This window comes from Mytilus californianus, unplaced genomic scaffold (genome assembly GCF_021869535.1).
Source record: "Mytilus californianus isolate M0D057914Y unplaced genomic scaffold, xbMytCali1.0.p SCAF_6, whole genome shotgun sequence".
Lineage (NCBI taxonomy): Eukaryota > Metazoa > Mollusca > Bivalvia > Mytilida > Mytilidae > Mytilus > Mytilus californianus.
This window is the reverse complement of record NW_026262712.1, coordinates 56625663-56644803: the sequence shown is the minus strand read 5'-3', so window position 1 is coordinate 56644803 and position 19141 is coordinate 56625663.

Here is a 19141-nt window from a genome sequence, read left to right as displayed (position 1 = left end):
TCAATTCAATAAAGAAAACTAAGAAAAAATAAAAATATATGTGCGGTTCCAGTTTTCCTACCTACCCTACTTTTTAGTCTTAATAATAGCCTACCCTAGAGATTTTTTTGCCATTTCATATTAAGCACTGTTAAAGTCTGAATGTTGCTCCTGTAAGACTCAATGAAAAAACCTACAACATAAAGTAAAAAAAGTCCTTTCTTACCTACCCTAACTTTTTTTTAAATGTAACTGGAACCACACATACCATCTTATTTGGCCTAACAGTCGAATTAATAACAAAGTTATTTAAGAAAAACAAATATGACTGAAAAGTCACATTAACCAACGACCTACACTGAACTCTAGACTCCTGACTTTGGACAGACACACTCAGAATGTGATTAGAATAACCATGCTTAAAGCTGCAAAATCTCTCTAATCCCCATTCCCCATTTCCATTCTCAATTTTAAACTATAAAAATCAGTTGAAAAGGGCTTAACTCATTAGGTAGATACAAATCATAAAAAATCATCTAACAAAAACACATAACAGATGTGGCATGGTATTTAAATGTCTTTAAGAAAACAAAAAAACACTAAGTACAGACCTGAGAGTATTCACCATTACCGACATCTAGTTCATACAACAATCACTTTCCCATGTTGGAATCCGATATTTTCTATTAAGAGGTCAAAATTTTAAGGAAACTTTTGTGATGTTCAGTATTGGTGGGAAAATAGCGATAAGATATATTTAAGGATACCCTTTATACTCCATTGCCAGGGATTTCTTTTTATTCTACAGATATCTTCTAAATTGTTTGGAGATGGAATTCCAAAATATTATTTAATGTTAACTTTTGTTCCCATTTTTTTCCATGGAATTTAAAAATAAATATATATGCCTTCTATAGGATGGCCTTGGAATTCCAGAATATTTAATTAATCCACATCAATTTTTCCTTGGAATTTCTTGGGTGGGGTAAGGATTATTTCTGGAATAGCCCAATAATATAACCCAAATAAAGGGAACATTGTAGTAAATACAATGATGCATGACTTCAGCACATAGAATCTATAACCCAAAACCATTCTGTATGATTTTTGAAGTTGAATATAAATCTATTAGGCCTTGGTACTTTCCAATAGAAAATTTCGAGAAAAATGACAAGTCGTTCTTTTACAAAACCCTGTCTTACCAATTTTTTGCTATGATACCGATGACGTTTTACAAAGTCTGAGTAGCAGCTGCAAGCTCTTGAATATCGAATGAGTTGAAAAATGTATACTCAATACGCGGTTGGAGTTGGTATATTTCTGCTTATGTAATTAAGGAACATTTATAGTTTCAGAATTGAAACCGTCTCGTTTTGTCTTAGACTCTGGTTCTAAGAAGACCGCTGGAGTTAAATTCGAGGTAAATGTCTAAATTTAGGCGGAGGAAGATGTGTCTATGGATTCTTTGATATCGAGTTCAGGATAATAATTATGTTAATGGGACCCAATCAGAAAAATTTTGATTGTTAATGTTAACAATGTACATATATGAAATATATCTTTCCATGAAACATTGACAAATTTTATAAACCATAGGCTAATGTCAATTTTAAAACACTAGTACCAAAGTGAATCTTAGTTTTAAGAACAATTGATAAAGACAGTTTTATATTAAAACAGCATAAATACTGAAAACAAAATACCATAGTAATTTTTAATGAATGCCTATGTGTTGGGGTCCATTATGGAGGTATGCACGTCCACGAGGGTATAACTAGACCAGTATTTAACTCTTTTAAACTTGAAGAGTTAATTTTTTGAACTTGATACATTAAGAGACAAAGTGTGCATAACAGCCGATATTAGAGTGTATGGAGGGCATGTTTCCTTTTTAAGCACGTCTATAGTAAGCTATCATTAGCGGCAAAAATTGGGCCTTATCGAAACTCCTCCTTTATTCTAGAAGTTGTACAAGATGGTGTCTTCTTTTCAGTCATATCAGATGGTTAGGTAGTTTGAACTAGATTACTGAAATTTCAATTATTCTTTGATTTAGTATTATATAGTGTCGTGTCCTATTTTTCTGTGTTTTGTTGTCTATAATTGTACCAGTTTAATAGCTTATTTTGATTGGACGTTCTACTATATACCTCCGGTTTTACAACTAATCGAAAAAAGGGAGAAGATAAGTGTTAAAACAGTCTGATTTAACTCCATCAACTATCCCTTACTTGTTCAAAGTCATTGATTCATATTTTCATATTGATATATACGTAGAATGGCTCAGTAGAAAGCACTAGAATACCGAACTCCAAGGTAAATTCAAAAAGATGGAAGTCCATAAAACCTGCCACAATCAAACGCTCGACTATTTAAACACAAGGAACGAATGAAAAACAACTGTCATATTCTTGACTTGGTGCAGGATCGTAATGTCAATTATCCTACATGACAGCATTCAAGATTTTATTGAAAATGAAAATAACCTTTTAGAAATTCGATACGTTCGAAACGCATTTCTGGATTTACATTCATCAGGAATGGGAAAACCCAATTGAAGTCACCAAAATTGCAAATCTTTCTAATCTAGCGTAATTAACCATTTTGGAACATAGTCTTAAAGGACCTGAAGGTTAAGTACGCTGCACACATTTCTGTATATAACGACTAAATCAATGTAGATTCTTTTATCATTTTAACTTGTGTTTAGTTACAAAAGTACCCAATAATACCATCCGCTGGAGAATATAGTTAATATCACCAGAACTTGCACCGGGGTACTGACTCTTGCATAGTTTTACTGTAGACATAGACAATAATAGTGCATTATCTAGACCTAAAAACGATATACAAGGGTACAATACTAAAGTTTTTGAACATTTTTCTATTTCTATCTGAATGAAAAAACAAATTGGTAAAGATCGGAGTGCTTTCTTCATCACGAAAGCTAAAACATCATGCTGCGTTTTAATATTTTTACTGTTGTAATAATATAAACGGTAATAATTTTTCTGCACCAGATGCGCATTTCGACAATCTATGTCTCTTCAGTGATGCTCGAGGCCAAAATATTTGAAAATCCAAAGCTTATTAAAAAGATGAAGAGCTATAAACCAAAAAGGACAAAAAAGTATAGCGAAATAAAGGCAACAGTAGTTTACCGCTGTTCAAAAGTCATAAATCGATTAAGAAAAAACAAATTCGGGTTACAAACTAAAACCGAAGGAAACACATCAACTATAAGAGGAAAACTACGGAACAACAGAAACACTGAACTGCAACCAAAACAAACGCCAACATACATATAAACGGACTATTTGATAACAATTGCCATAATCCTGACAGGTAAAGGTATAGGTACAGGATATTTTAAGAAAAATGGTGGGTTGATACCGGGCCCGGGTATTCTTAGATTTAATTTTAATTATCCATTATGTATAAAAATAAGAAGATGTGGTATGATTGCTAATGAAACAACTCTCCACAACTATAGGTCACAGTAAGGCCTTCAACAATGAGAAAAACCCATACCGCATAGTTAGCTATAAAAGGCCCCGAAATGGCAAAGGTAAAACAATTCAAACGAGAAAATTAACGGCCTAATTCAAGTGCAAATGATACACAGCAACAAACGACAACCACTGAATTACAGGCTCCTGACTTGTTTTTATTTAATACGTAGTTTCGTTACAGCAACAAAAAAAAAAAGGCTTCATACCCAAAACGGAGTAACTATATAACGATTCAAGACGTGATGTTTGGAAATCCCTTCCGGAGCACTTGAGATTACCTCCATTTTTTGGTGGGGTTCGTATTGCTCAGTCTTTAGTTTTCTATGTTGTGTTTTGTGTACTGTTGTTTGTCTGTTGGTCTTTTTCTTTTTTAGCCATGACATTGTCAGTTTCATTTTTGACTTATGAGTTTAAATGTCCCTTTGGTATCTTTCGCCTCTCTTTTCCATGACAAAATAGTACAACTGATTGTATGAAAAAAATTGACATCCAAAGAAGTTTCTTGATATTATAATAACAAATCAAAGTACTGAAGTACTGAACATCGGATGACCGCAGGTTCTTGTGGATGGTCAAAAGCACATGTCACAGAAATAGATCCGACATCTCTATACCTGAAACTGAGGTTAATTTACAGAGATATATTTTTTTCTGATACAAGTTCGTGCATGGATGATGAATAAATGACAGGAAATTCAACCGCACCGTAATAACTATTATATTGTAGTGATCAGTATACCTGGGACTATTATACTAATATGATAATAGTGTCAGAGTATACACGTCTGGTTTGTTGTTATATATTATATTAATATTACGGTTGCATGTATATATAATTTTCATCTATTTATATATCATTCTATTCTACTATTCTAATTATAGTGCAGTGCAAGTGCATGGTGGACACTCTTCTGTAAAAAAATAGATTTTTCTAAAAGATTGGATATGAGAAGCTATTCATATTTTCCCGCAAAACAATAACAGAGTTATCGGTCCTTGCCGGGAGTGTCGCAAAACGTTCTTGAGATATTCTTCCGTAAGCTTTAACACAATTTTTCGGTACGTGTGCATTTATATCATCAATGATTTTTTACTTTTATATATATATAACTAACGACAACACATTTTCATATTATTAATTTGTGTTTTAATAAAAATATTTATAGGAGTATCCATTGAAAAAATGAATTTGAAACAAGCGATAAGTAATGTTATTTTGCACTAAATAAGTGACCGCGGATCTATAATTTTTTTTAGATCGGTTGAAAACCCAAAACTAATTTGCATAATGGATATTTAGGCGATAGCAATACATCGATATGACCTCACGGTCATCGCGATGTAAAATAGAAAAGAAAAAAAAACATGTTAGATTGAGAACGAGAAACTGTTACAGAAACCCCCGCTTCGCAAATGACAAAGTGTCCGCAAAAGGTCACACGAGGTCGTAATAAAATTAAATAAATTAAATTTTTTTTTTTTTTAAATAAAGGTTGACCCCTAGTAGGCGTAGATTAAGACTTAATACGTTGTAACAATATTATAGCATACCATGTGATCAAATAGAATGATTGTAGTATAAAGTACGTTAGAAGTTAACATAGCTAGTTTATTGAAATGTTATATTTTCTCTCTTTCATATGGATTACAGTTATTATGTATGTTATGAAAATAACAATACAAAGATTTAGATCGATTCCTCTAAGATCTGGAGTTAACTCAATGAGACTTCAACCAATAAATTATAATCTGAATTGAAGTATACGTCATTGTTTTGACTGAATTTGTATAAACTGTACATGTAGTGCAGTATTAATATAAAAATAAGATGTGGTATGATTGACAATCACACAACTACTCACCAAAGACCAAATAAGGTATTTATTTATACGAATTCCAACAAATACAATAGCATAATAAAAATTATCAAAATCACATACAATAATATTATCAGTACATTTTAAATATCAAACATCTAAAATATCAAACATTGTTGGAAATTCATTTCTATATGAGAAGAGAATAGAACAAAAGAATACAAAGTGAATGAATTTGACGTTTAGATATTCAAATACCTAACGAGAAAGGTAAAAAATGCGAGTAAAAGATGAAAGGTAGAATGTACTGTACGATTTGAATTCAAGTAAATGTCAGAAAGAATTATATTTATAAAGTGTGTTAATACTACATGTACTAGGCAGGTAATGTCTTCTGGTTTCTGACTTATATAGAAACATACATTGTATTAGAAAAAGATTTATTACAAAAAAAAATCTTTCAACGCAATCCACATAATATCAAATTGATTTTTCTCTCTCATTTTTTACTGCCATAATTCTTTGTCAACTAAAAAAAGGAGGTGTAGCATGATTCACAATGACACAAATATCCATCAAAGCTCAAATGACGTGGATATTAGCAGTTATAGGTCACCATACGGCCTTCAACAATACGGAAAAAAATATATCGTATAGTAATATACAAGGCCTCGATATAAAAAATGTGAAACTATTCAAACTAGAAAACTAACGGCCTAATTTATAACAATACAATTTAAATATGATTGAGTTTTTCTTATAATGCATCTACAGTTATGTATCATTATTAACACAGTGAGCTAATGACTTAGTAGGCCACTAGCATACTATGTAACTAATCTTTCTTTTCGACTATCTTAATATGGGATATTTAGATGAAGTTGTAAAACAAAACAATAATATATTTTAGTTGTTGTTATATCAGTACGAATCTTTAAAGCAATATTTGGTGTCTGGTGGACTAATACAGTGATCAAGTCTTAAAGCAACATGTATAACCGTTCTTAGTGATTCTGGGTTTGAAGCTAGACATATTGTTACTATTTCAGGCCATAGGAATGAGCACAGTGTTCAAAACTATATTCGTAACACATCTACCGCACAGAAGCGTGACATGTCTGCTTCCATTTCATCTTGTACGGCTGCAAATTCAACTACACATTTAGATCAAAACAATAACAAGGAAAATATGAATTATTCTATATTTGGTGTTAATGAATCAGATTTAACTGCAGCATAGTATGGAAATATTTTTGAAAGTTTTCAACAAGAAAAGATGAATTACACCCTCTTTCCGAAATAACCTATAGATGTCCACCAGCACAGAATACTGGATTGAATGAGTACCCTATCGTGTTTAAAAACGTATTGTAATGTCATAGTTCACAATATTTCATAATTATGTTTTGAACATTCATAGTTGACACCGTTATTTTTCATTTTTCTGTTTATTATATATAGCACTTGAAATATTCATATGATATTGTGTTTTATTAAACAAAATTATAGTTTATCAATCTTGCACACTTAATTTATTCACATAAAAATTATCCCTAATGAGATGATGCAATTATCCACAAATGCAAATTATGCATAAACATGTCTATGGATTACAGCTTTCTAGTAAAAAAAAAAGATTTCACTTCACGTGTACAGAGAGTTTCAATCGGAATCTATTCGGTGTAATTAAACAGATATATATCATGTTATGGAGGGGTTTTCGCGAAAAATACCAGTCTTGGGGAACGGCTCGGGAAATTTCACAGTCCCTTGACTGGTATTTTTCGCAAATACCCCTCCATAACATGATATATCTGTTCAATATCTCTGATGATTATTTAGACAGTGAGATATTGTTTAATTAAGTTGTAAATGCTGTTGGTAAAAGTAAAAATGGCAAATCAGCAGTTACTGATCAGTTGTCAGTAGAGGTATTTTGAAATAACGGATTGCTAGTAATTTTAAACGATTTATCTAATACATGTTTTATATGTTTCGGAGTTTAGTGTGACGTCCATTTTCGATGAACAAGTAGTTTAGGGGCCAGCTGAAGCCCGCCTCCGGGTGTGGGATTTTCTTGCTGTGTTGGAGACTCATTAGTGGTCTTCGGCTGTTTTCTGCTCTTTGATCGGGTTGTTTTCTTTTTGATTCATTCCCAGTTTCCATTCTCAATTTTATTTAAGAATATGAGAATTCCTTTTATATGGAGTTAAAGGTATATAACCCCAATTCATAACTCGTCAACCTCATATCCACAAAATCCTTTTTTTATACCGGCCATAGCTTCAGCCCCTTGTGCATATGAATTATGTATTGAAGTATGCTGTATGATAAGTTAGTATATTGGTAAGCAAAGAGAGATAATTCACGATGAACAAAATGGGTTTCGTAAAGGTAGAAGTACAACTGACTTTAATTATTGAAACTAGAAAATTGAGAAATTGTCGACAGTAAGTTACAGCTTTTAAAGATTCTAAAAATGCGTATGTTACTGCCAGTAGAAAATCATTGTTTACTTAATTGGACGATTTAGGAACAAGTTTAGTATTAAATATTTATGTACATTGGAAGCGATGCCTTTGTATTTATTGCTGAAAACAATAATTTACAATTTCTAATAGATATTTTAAGTAAACGGTGTGTACCTAATTGTTGGAATATAAACTTAGATAAAACTAAAATTTTACTCAGTCTATTGTTTTCTATGTGTTCTGTTGTTTCTCTTTTCGTTTTTTTTTTGCCATGGCATTGTCATTTTTTTTTACTGATGAGTTTGATTATCCCTTTTGGTATCTTTCGCCTAACTTTAAAGAACCCTGCTTCAACAATCTGAATTAGTTTTGTTAAATAATTACATTACATGTATGTTTCATTATAATACGTTGTTTTTATTGGCTAACAGCAATCTCGAGTCATTCTGAAATTAATCATCATTTAAGAATTGAATGCTTCTTTTTGTAACTTCATTGGGGTGTAAAAGCGTTGACCAAAGTACATTTTTTATGAAGCGCGGAAACGCTTCATTCTAAAAATGTGCGCACGGTCAACGCTTTTACAACCCTATGAAGTTACAAAAAGAAGCATCCAATACTTATAATTACATTTTTTAGATAGGATCATGAAAACATGATTTTTATCAAGTTTTTATTTAATTTACCTGTGCACTTTATTGTGGGACCTCGTGTCATCATGAATGATAAATTTCATTGTGTAATGAAGTTGATTAAGGAATAACGCGAGATTGCAGTTAGCCAATCAGAATAACGTATTATAATGAAACATACATCTAATGTAATTATTTCAAAATGAAATGTAACATTCATGATGATACGAGCTTCCACAATAAAGTGCAAAGGTAAATAATTATATTAGATGTATGTTTCATTATTATACGTTATTTTGATTGGCTAACAGCAATCTCGCGTCATACTTCATTTCAAAATTGCATGAATTGAAACATACATGATGACACACGTTTCCACAATAAAATGCACAGGTAAATAAAAGAAAAACTTGATAGTAATCGTGTAAATTCATGATCATAGCGCTTCATACAAAATGTACTTCGGTCAACGCTTTTACACCTCAATGAATTTACAAAAAGAAGCATTCAATTCTTAAATAAAAGAAAAACTTGATAGAAATCGTGTTTTCATGCAAAAAATGCTTCCGCGCTTCATACAAAATGTACTTCAATCAACGTTTTTACACCCCAATACATTTACAAAAAGAAGCATTTAATTGTTAAATGATAATACAGTACAAATAGTATTCTTTTACAAATACCTGGAACTTCTGCTGACATTGAGATGGCAAAAGCCGCAGCAAGGTCTGCAAGTCGAGCATTAAGTTTATTGATTGTAAAGAAATAAATAACAGGGTGTTTTCCAGCACGTACAGTACTTTTAGAAACTTATTAGATACTATGGTCTGGTCCGTTATATGCTTTTGGCATCCATTTGAAGCACTCGTAGTTTTTGTTGTATAGATGCTGTCCAGAACAGAGCTACCAGATTTTTATGGGTGTTGGCAAGTATACACAAAAGATGCTATCAACGGGGACATGGACAAAGTGTAAAACAGTGGACATGTGTCTTTAGACACTGAGCAAGATGTAATGTCATGGAAATTAACAAAATACATTATAAAGTGTTCAAATGTTCACATAAAAATGCCGTAAATAATGAGAAAACTGATGTAATAGAGTCCTGAAAAAGCTTAAAGATTGTAATTTTGGATTAAATGCTAGTCCAAATAGTGTCCTTCATACTAATATTGTTTTACAACTTTATAGTTTATTTAATAAATAATATTGAAGAACGGCAAACTATTTCTTTACAGAGTTATGGTAACAAGCTTCGTACTTATAAAGTATATACATCATAATATGGTACAGAGTTATATTTAAAATAAAATATGTCTATAAAGTTCGGAAGTGCTGATGCAAAATTTAGAAGCGGTGTTGCGCCACTTAAAATAGAAAGAGAACGATACGAGAATAGATCAGTAAATGAAATGTGTTGTGATGTGTGTAAAAAAGAAATTGAAGATGAAAAACATACTTTTACGCTTTGATCTTTATATGCAGACCTTCCAGATATATATCGTATAGTATACCATTAAAACACAATGATCAATTTTATAATTTGTCTAATGACGTAAATTTTGTTTTTTGTATTTAGAGATGAAAATCTTTGTCAGTTAGTTTTAAAACCTGCTTTAATATTTTATGTAAAAGATAACATGTTTTAATTTATATAGAGCTGATGATGTAACTCAAATATATAATAAATGCTATTTATAAACGACCTTCCCTTATGCACTGAAAATTGTGAAACAGACCTATATGCTGATGACACCACTCTTCATAAATCAGGGAAAAACATAGAAAATATACATGATGATGTTCAAGAAGATTTATACAGGGTTGAAGAGTGGTGCAAAATGAATAACATGTTCATTAATGCAAATAAAACAAAATGTTTGGTTACTGGAACAAAGCAGAAACTATCAATTCAGACTTATCAACCAAACTTGATTGATAATAAATTCAAAAGTATTACAAAATTCTTCATGTGAAAAATTATTAGGTGTTAAAATTGACAGCACACTTAACTGGAGAAATCAAATTGACCAAGTTTGTGCTAATATATCATCCAGAATATACCTTCTTTCTAAAATAAAGAAATATTTAGATATAAATGCAAGGAAAACATATTACAATGGGTATATTCTGCCCCTAATTGACTACTGCTGTATTATTTGGGGTGAATGTAAAAATGAAGGGATAACAAGAATTTTAAAACTCCAAAAAAGGGCAGCAAGATTAATTCTAGATGCAGATCCTTTATCCCCCTCAGCCCCCTTATTTAAAAACCTTGGGTGGATGACAGTTGACAATAGAATCAAATACCACAAATATTTACTTCTATATAAATGTATGCGTATGGAAGCACCAATGTACCTAGTTCAAAAGTTTAAACTGAAATCAGATAATAATCCTTACTCCTTGAGAGGTGTCACTCAAGGTAATCTGATAGTTCCTAAGCCAAAAGCTGAGCTATTTAAGAAATCGTTTGTTTATTCTGGATCAGTGTTATGGAGAATGGACTACCACACAAAATGCGTAAAGCTCACAACACTTATACTTTTAAACAAAGTATCAAGAAGTACTTAACACAGTCCTGATAAGATTATGTTTTCTACAATGTATTTGTATATTATTTTTTTTTAAATTTTTATTTGATTTTTTGACTATATGTACATCTTGAACAGCTTTATATCTTATCATGTTAACAATATTACATTGAACTATTTGACTGTAAATTAACTATGTGTAAATATCTGTTTTTGATTGTATTGTAATTTGTATGTGAGGGCCTCAGGGGAGATTAGTTTATTGTAACTAACTGAGTTTACCCTCTTTAAATAAAGAATTTATTATTATTATTATTATTATTATTAAATCAAAAAAGTGGTAAAAAATGATGTAAATATTTTATTGTATATTATAAGTATTCCCCATTCCAAACTAAAAGACAAATTAAAAGAGTTGGTATTACTTTGTTTCATTAAAAAGAATGGCGAACGTAGATACAAGTATCTTGTCCTAGGGAGGGATAAATCCTACTTTGTAAAGAATCACTCTGATTCAAACAAAAAATTCTCTGAAACTGACATTATCAAGATGCTTGATTTCTTAATTGACAACATATTTGTTACGTTTGGAGGACGTGTTTTTCAACAGACTGTCGGAATTCCAATGGGAATCAATTGTGCCCTTCTTCTTGCCGACTTGTTTCTTTATTATTATGAGGCCGACTTCATACAGGAACTTCTTAGGAAGAAAGATAAGAAGTTAGCAATATCCTTTAACTTTACGTTCCGCTATATAGATGATGTTCTCTCACTAAATAATACAAAATTTGGTGACTATGTTGAACGAATCTATCCCATCGAACTAGAGATAAAGGATACTACAGATACAGTTAAGTCTGCCTCATATCTTGACTTACATCTAGAAATTGACAATGAGGGTCGGTTGAAAACAAAACTTTACGACAAAAGAGATGATTTCAGCTTCCCAATTGTGAACTTTCCATTTCTATGTAGCAACATTCCAGCAGCGCCTGCATACGGAGTATATATCTCCCAGTTGATACGTTATTCCCTGGCTTGTATTTCTTATCATGATTTCCTTGATAGAGGATTGCTGCTCACAACGAAGCTATTAAACCAAGAGTTCCAAATGGTGAGGTTGAAATCATCCCTTCGTATATTTTACGGACGCCATCACGAGTTGGTTGACCGTTATGGAATAACCGTTTCACAGATGATATCGGATATGTTCCTTATGTCGTAACTTCAATACCCTTCCCTTTTCACGAATGTGACCTACCGAATTAGACTATTTACCGGATTTGTAATAACATAAGCAACACGACGGGTGCCACATGTGGAGCAGGATCTGCTTACCCTTCCGGAGCACCTGAGATCACCCCCAGTTTTTGGTGGGGTTCGTGTTGCTTAGTCTTAAGTTTTCTATGTTGTGTCATCTGTACTATTATTTGTCTGTCTTTTTATTTTTGGCCATGGCGTTGTCAGTTTGTTTTCGATCTGTGAGTTTGACTGTCCCTCTGGTATCTTTCGTCCCTCTTTTATAATTCTTTTAATAGGCTTTCATATTTCGAAAAGGAATGGCACGTGTTATGTTTTATTATGTAAGCTAATGATATTTTACTGTTTATTTTGAATATAGACTATGTTTTATATATGTATGTGAATGTTTTATGTTATAAAACAATTAACCTGAATCTTTGTGACACTTCTGTAATTCAAAACATTGGCATTGTTAAAGGAAGGCGAAAGATATATAAAGGATATTCAAACTCATAAGTCGAAAACAAACTGACCATTTCATGGCAAAAAAATAAAACGAAAAAAACCTACCAAATGTTAAACAACAGTACACAAAACACATCAAAGGAAACTAAACGCCAAGTAACACGAACCCCAACAAAAACCTTGGTAATTTCCAGTGCTCCGAAGGGGTAAGCAGATACTTCTCCACATTTGGTACGCGTCGTGTTGCTCATTTAAGTACAAAACCAGTGATACGTCTAATTTGGCAGGTCAAATTCATGGAAAAGAAGACTGGATTCTGGTTATAACAATTGCAAAGTATCTGTCGTCATCTTTGAAACAGATACTCCATAACGGTCGACCAACTCGTGATGGCGTCCGTAAAATTTTCGACTTCACCACTTGGAACTCTTGGTTTGATAGCTCCTTTGCAAGCAGAAACCCTCTATCGAGGAAATCATGATAGGAAATGTAAGTAATGCAGGCGTTGCTGAAATGGTGCTAAATAAAAATGCAAAGTTCACAATTCGGAAGCTGAAATCATTTTTTTTTTAGTAAAGGTTTGCTCTCAATCGAATAAACGATACTGCCTTTTTATATTCCGTCCGACCATAATAAGAAATACATTATCCCTGAAATATAACTAAGATATCCCGATAGATGATGTTAAACCATTATCAGAAATGATTACACATTGTATTCTAAAATAATAAAAATCTAAAAATAGACAATCAAAACCTTGTTTGCTTAAATAATTTTTCGGGCATAATTTCGTAAGAGTTTTCACCCCATAGATGAAATAAACTCGTCCAAACGTGAAAGACGTCAAGTTAAACGGAAATGATATCCACAAATAATTGTGACTTTTTTTACTTCATAGATTGAAAAAAATGTTTCGTCCATTTGGACATCAAAAAGATGGGATTGCCTGACAAAGGATGAAACCGATATCCTCGTCTTTCCGGTGGACGGATCTACTTCGTTTATGACAATACGCGTACGGATGATTTTTTATTCGTGCGACGTATTTGCGATTGTAGATTTTCGACTCATTTATCCCCTCAATTATTAGGCAATGGAATAGATTAGACACATATGTGTGAAAAACAGAAACGTTATCAAAGTCCATATAAAAGAGAAATAAATTAAAAAGAGTTCGGGGATAGGAAATTAAGCGGTGCTTAGTTACTATGCCTTTGGTCTACTAAACCTCAATATTATGTTATTGCAATTTAGATGCTCAGCTACACTCCGTAATTTTGTTGCTTTGGATTTTCCCGTGAAGATTCTAATCATTAAAATTTTCTTCTTTGAATGTCTTTTATAAACAATTTTTTGTCGGATTCTTCAATTTGTTACCAGATAACCTTGTATTTGATATAAAGCTTATAAACATCTCGTAGACGAATGAATTTGACAAGTGAGCAAAATGAGAAAATATTTAGAATTGTTTTTGGTCATATTAAAAACGCAAAAAGGTTCGTTGTTGAATCATGTGTATAATCTAAATTTAGTCCTCCACATGATTATATTTTTTCTTCTTTCCTTCATATCTTTCCATATCTATATTGTTTGTTAATATGTCTTTTAAATTACAAATGTCTGATTAGAATTATGTGATAATAAATGTGAATCAGATATTTGCATGGCATGAAATACTATTGATTAATATTGTATCTTAGGAGAGGACGATCTAAGTTGGACTAACTTGTGTCTTATCCTTTTTGTGATATTTTGCAAATAAAATATGTTTAAATTAAAATAAAGCATGACCAACTCCCTCCACTTCATCCTTGAATGGGGACCACTTATGCAAAAGGCAGATAAGTCAAATGTTCTAACATCGCCGCAAAAGGAAAAAGACCCAGACCGCATGCACATCAACAGATCCTCGGAATTTTTAAGTATCTACCATCTGATCCATGCCCCTCTATAGTAGGTAGTTTCACAGAAACCCTGATGCCGGCCTTGATTGCCGATAAAAATGATGTCAAATTTAGAAAGAGGTCCCGTGGAGCACCCGGAAGACCCAGCAACATAACGCTGTCCGTAATTATACTTATGTTATGCAGGTTTCCAATACAGTAAAGGAAGATCCAGTTCTTCATCTTTGGTTGACATTCCAAAGGAACATAGAACATCTCTTTATTTGTTGTTATTGGCCTTGAACTAGCTGTCAGTAACTGCGCGTACTCTCAGATCTTAACTTAATGTCTTTTCTGTTGAGAGATGTATAGATATGCTGCCACGTTCGGTCTGTGTTTTCGTTAGATATTTTCTGCTTTGTATCGGTCCGATGAGTTAAGCCCTTTTCAATTGATTTTATAGTTTGTTCGTATGTTGTACCATTACACCACTGTCCTAGGTAAGCGGGAGGGTTTGATGCCAGCAAACTAGTTTAACCCCGCTACATTCTGTATGTGCCTGTCTTAAGTCAGGAGCCTGTAGTTCAGTGGATGTCGTAGGTACATGTCTGTCACATTTGTTTTTCGCAAATTGTTTTGTTATAAATTACTAATAGACCGTTAGTTTTCTCAATTGAATTGTTTCATATTTTTCATGTCGGACCTTTTATGGCCGACTGTACGGTATGGGAATGCTGTAAGGTTGCCTATAATTGCTTACTTCTACTTCATTTGAACTTTGTTGATAGTTGTCTCATTGGCAATCATACCACATCCCCTTATTTCTATATAGAGCAGACGTATGCTTATTCAGGATTTCCTCCTTGGTAAGCGTATAGTTGGAAAAATGTTGAGTATTCAAGTGAATAGTCAATACTAATTCCTTTATCAAACAGTTAATTTCATATTATTTACACGCAAAAAACGATGTTGTTAGGGGCTTTATCTGCGGGTATGACAACATATGTGTCATGATGTAGGATACATGTAGGTGCTTAACAACTTTTGGGTCGTAAAAGATCGATGCAGCATGTGTATTTATACACCATAAAGTGTTTTAATTCTTATCCTTTTCAACGACCTCACAGCCTTAGCCCATTCGAAAAGAGTATCTACGTATGCGTCTTCTTTTGCGCGTTTAGTCCATTGCCTGGCATAATCCTCGACTGAGTCCATCAATATCTTGAAGTTGCGTTTCCAATTGGTGGATTAAGGATTACGATATTTCGAGTTTTTGGATAACACATTTCGCAGAGAAGTGTTATTGACAATGTTCCAGTAATAAAGTGGCCAGCCGGATTGTATATGAACGGAGAACTAGCACATGTGCAATCAGGATGTTTAGACTTGAAGTCGTCACTGTTGACATACTGCAGCCCGTATTTGTAATTGAAAATTTTGGTTGCAATTGGTTTCGTATAGGTATAGCTGGCTTGTCAGTAGCTGCTAGTAGTCCTTTGTTAATGTATGTATCATTGTCATTTTGCTTAGTCTCTTTTGTTACCTATTCTGACATCGGACTCGGACTTTTTTGAAACTGAGTTTTACTGTGCGTATCGCTGTGTATTTCTTTAATCTACATTGGCTAGAGGTATAGGGTAGGGTTGAGATCTCACAAAACATGTTTAACCCCGCTGCATTTTTGCGCCTGTCCCAATTCAGGAGCCTCTGACCTTTGTTAGTCTTGTATGTTTTTTAATTTTAGTTCATTTATATGTTTTGGAGTTTAGTATGATGTCCATTTTCACTGAACTAGTACACATTTTTATTTAGGGGCCAGCTGAGGACCACCCCCGGGTGCGGGATTTTCTCCCTTCGTTGAAGACCCATTGGTGGCCTTCGGCTGTTACTTGCTCTTTGGCCGGGTTGTTGTCTCTTTGACATTTTCCACGTTTCCATTCTCAATTTTATAACAGACCATAGGAACAAACTGATCTTCAAAGTGGTGAGGTATTTTCGAGTGAACTGATTAATGATGAAGGATATTGCCCAAGTTGATGACATCGAGACCTTCGTTTGTAAAGGAAAGTTTTAGAAATGATCTTTTAAATCCTTATCATCTTTTCCATTGCGAACGGTCTGGAGAGTCTGTGACTGGCAATGTTCGAGATGCTACCTGTAAGTTTGTATTGGTTTGAATGGGGGGTTGTTGTTGTAACAGTTGTAACTAAACATAAGTTGTACAGAGAATGAAGTTTCGAAAGAGGTAGTGAATAAAGCTTCGTGCGAATGTGATAATTACCCAACGGTTTTGTATAAATGCCATAATGTCATTAATAGGGATGTCATGAAGAGTAGAGGAAGGACTAGATAGAATAAATATACCATCAATATTGTCATTACAACCATATAGTGTCGCAGTTCCCAAATCCCGAATCCAGTAATCTTTCTTTTGTATATGGAAAGGTGTTACTTGTTTACAATCCTAAACAATGCTGTTTAAATAATATTCAATTTTTCGTTTCAATTCTTTTAATACTTTAAGCAAATAATGCCGATCAGCACAATGAAATGTAATATATATATATATATATGCAAATACAATAACTGATTAATAAATACATAATGTATAATAACTGATAAAATAACACATCAGAGAAGAATAATGACATATAATAAGTATTGGATACTAACAAGTTTGATCTACCTTTAATTGCATGGAAAAGAAATTAACGAAGGTGACATATGTCTTTTACATTTTCTGAGCTCAACTGGCAACTGTACAAGCTTAAATGACGATGGACGCCTATAATAATATAGCTTAATGTACTGTCTCATTATTGCAATATTACAATCACACTGTAAAACTTGTTTAATAAAATAAATAATGTTTCATATATATGGGGCCTCGGTGGCCGAGTGCAGGTGCACTCGATTCCAATCTGAATTGACTAGAATTGTCAGTTTTCCTACTGAAGGGCGGTGGTTCCCTACGTACACTCCGGCTTCCTCCACCAATAAAAACTGATAGCCACGAAATAACACAATAGTGTTGAAAGTGGAGTTAAACACCAATCAATCAATCAATCAACCAATCAATCAATCAATCAATAATCAATGTTTCATATATAATCATCACAGTGACTACAGTTGAAACATTTTAAAGATGATATCAGATATCACAATACTTTCCATATAATTCGTCTCTGGAAATTAAAATTCTTGCTACTCATCTTATAGCTAACATAGAAAGATCCTGCCTCAGAATAATGTTTAACCAATACAACCCTTTTCACTCTTTGTATAGGAGAGTTACATATACATATATAAACGAGAGGCAAAAGATACCAAAGTGATATTCAAACTCATAAGTCGAAAACAGACTGAAAACGCCATGGCTAAAATCGAAAAACGATCAAAAGACAAACTTATACAAAACACAACACAGAAAAAACCCTAATTGATGAGTTACTGATGACATTTGAATCTATTCTTAATGAAACTGGTTTATCTTATGTATGGTTAATTCAAACTTGTATTAATGAAATTTGGTTAAAGACTGCTGTTAGAACATCTCTCCAAGATCAGTTTAAACAAACTTCAAAATTGGTATTCAAATATTCATACGAATTCGAGAACATTAAATTACCGCCTTTTTAAGAAACCTTTTTGATTCGAGAACTATTTAGATGATTTGGAACCCCATGATATTTACAACCTCTGTCAATTTAGAATGGTTAGCCATAGATTACCTATAGAAAGTGGTAGATGGAAAAAAATCAGAGAGATAAAAGAATATGCGATCAATGTGACTTAAATATCTTAGAGATGAATTTCATTATGTAATGAAGTAAAGAAAATAATATATTGGTAAAACAATATATAGATAATCCAAATACAATTAAATTTAAGGACGTTATGAATAAGACAAAAAAAATCGTAGTTTAAAAAGCTATGTACATTAATAAGACATGTAAATTCATGTATGTGTTCTCCTTGCTAAATTCAATTTAGATTTGTAAATTGTGTAGTACATATAAAGTTTTCTTTTGATTTATCTGCGCTATTTACTGCATGTAACTTCTGTATACCATTATAGTATTGACAAAGGTTTATCAGAATAAAGATACACATTATTATAAATTCATGTGTATAGACTTGTATCCTGGAGGTAAACAGTATAAATACTATGATGATATATCATGTATTTTTTTCGTCACAAATGTGTTGTTTTATGATTTACCAAAACAAAAACAATAATACATAATTATATTTGTGTGTGCTTAATTTGTCTCAAAAGCTCGCGATCGATTATGATACTACAATATATATCTTGAGAGCAGATTGTTACTGCGAGAATAGTGTTTTAATCAGAGTCCGAATATGTAACATTGACCAAATACGAAAAATGGAAAGAAAAGATCTAGCATCACATTAAAAAGGAAAAGTGGATGGGAAAAGACATAATTAAGAAGTTTTCTCTCCTCCGTCATTGCCTACCTTTTGAATCTTGAAAAAGAATAAGAAGCGTTGAACTTTCTGAACACTAAACTATGTTTATAAACATACATGTATAAACTACCCAGGCAGGTGCCCCTCTCCTTAAGACATCAGACGATAGAAAATC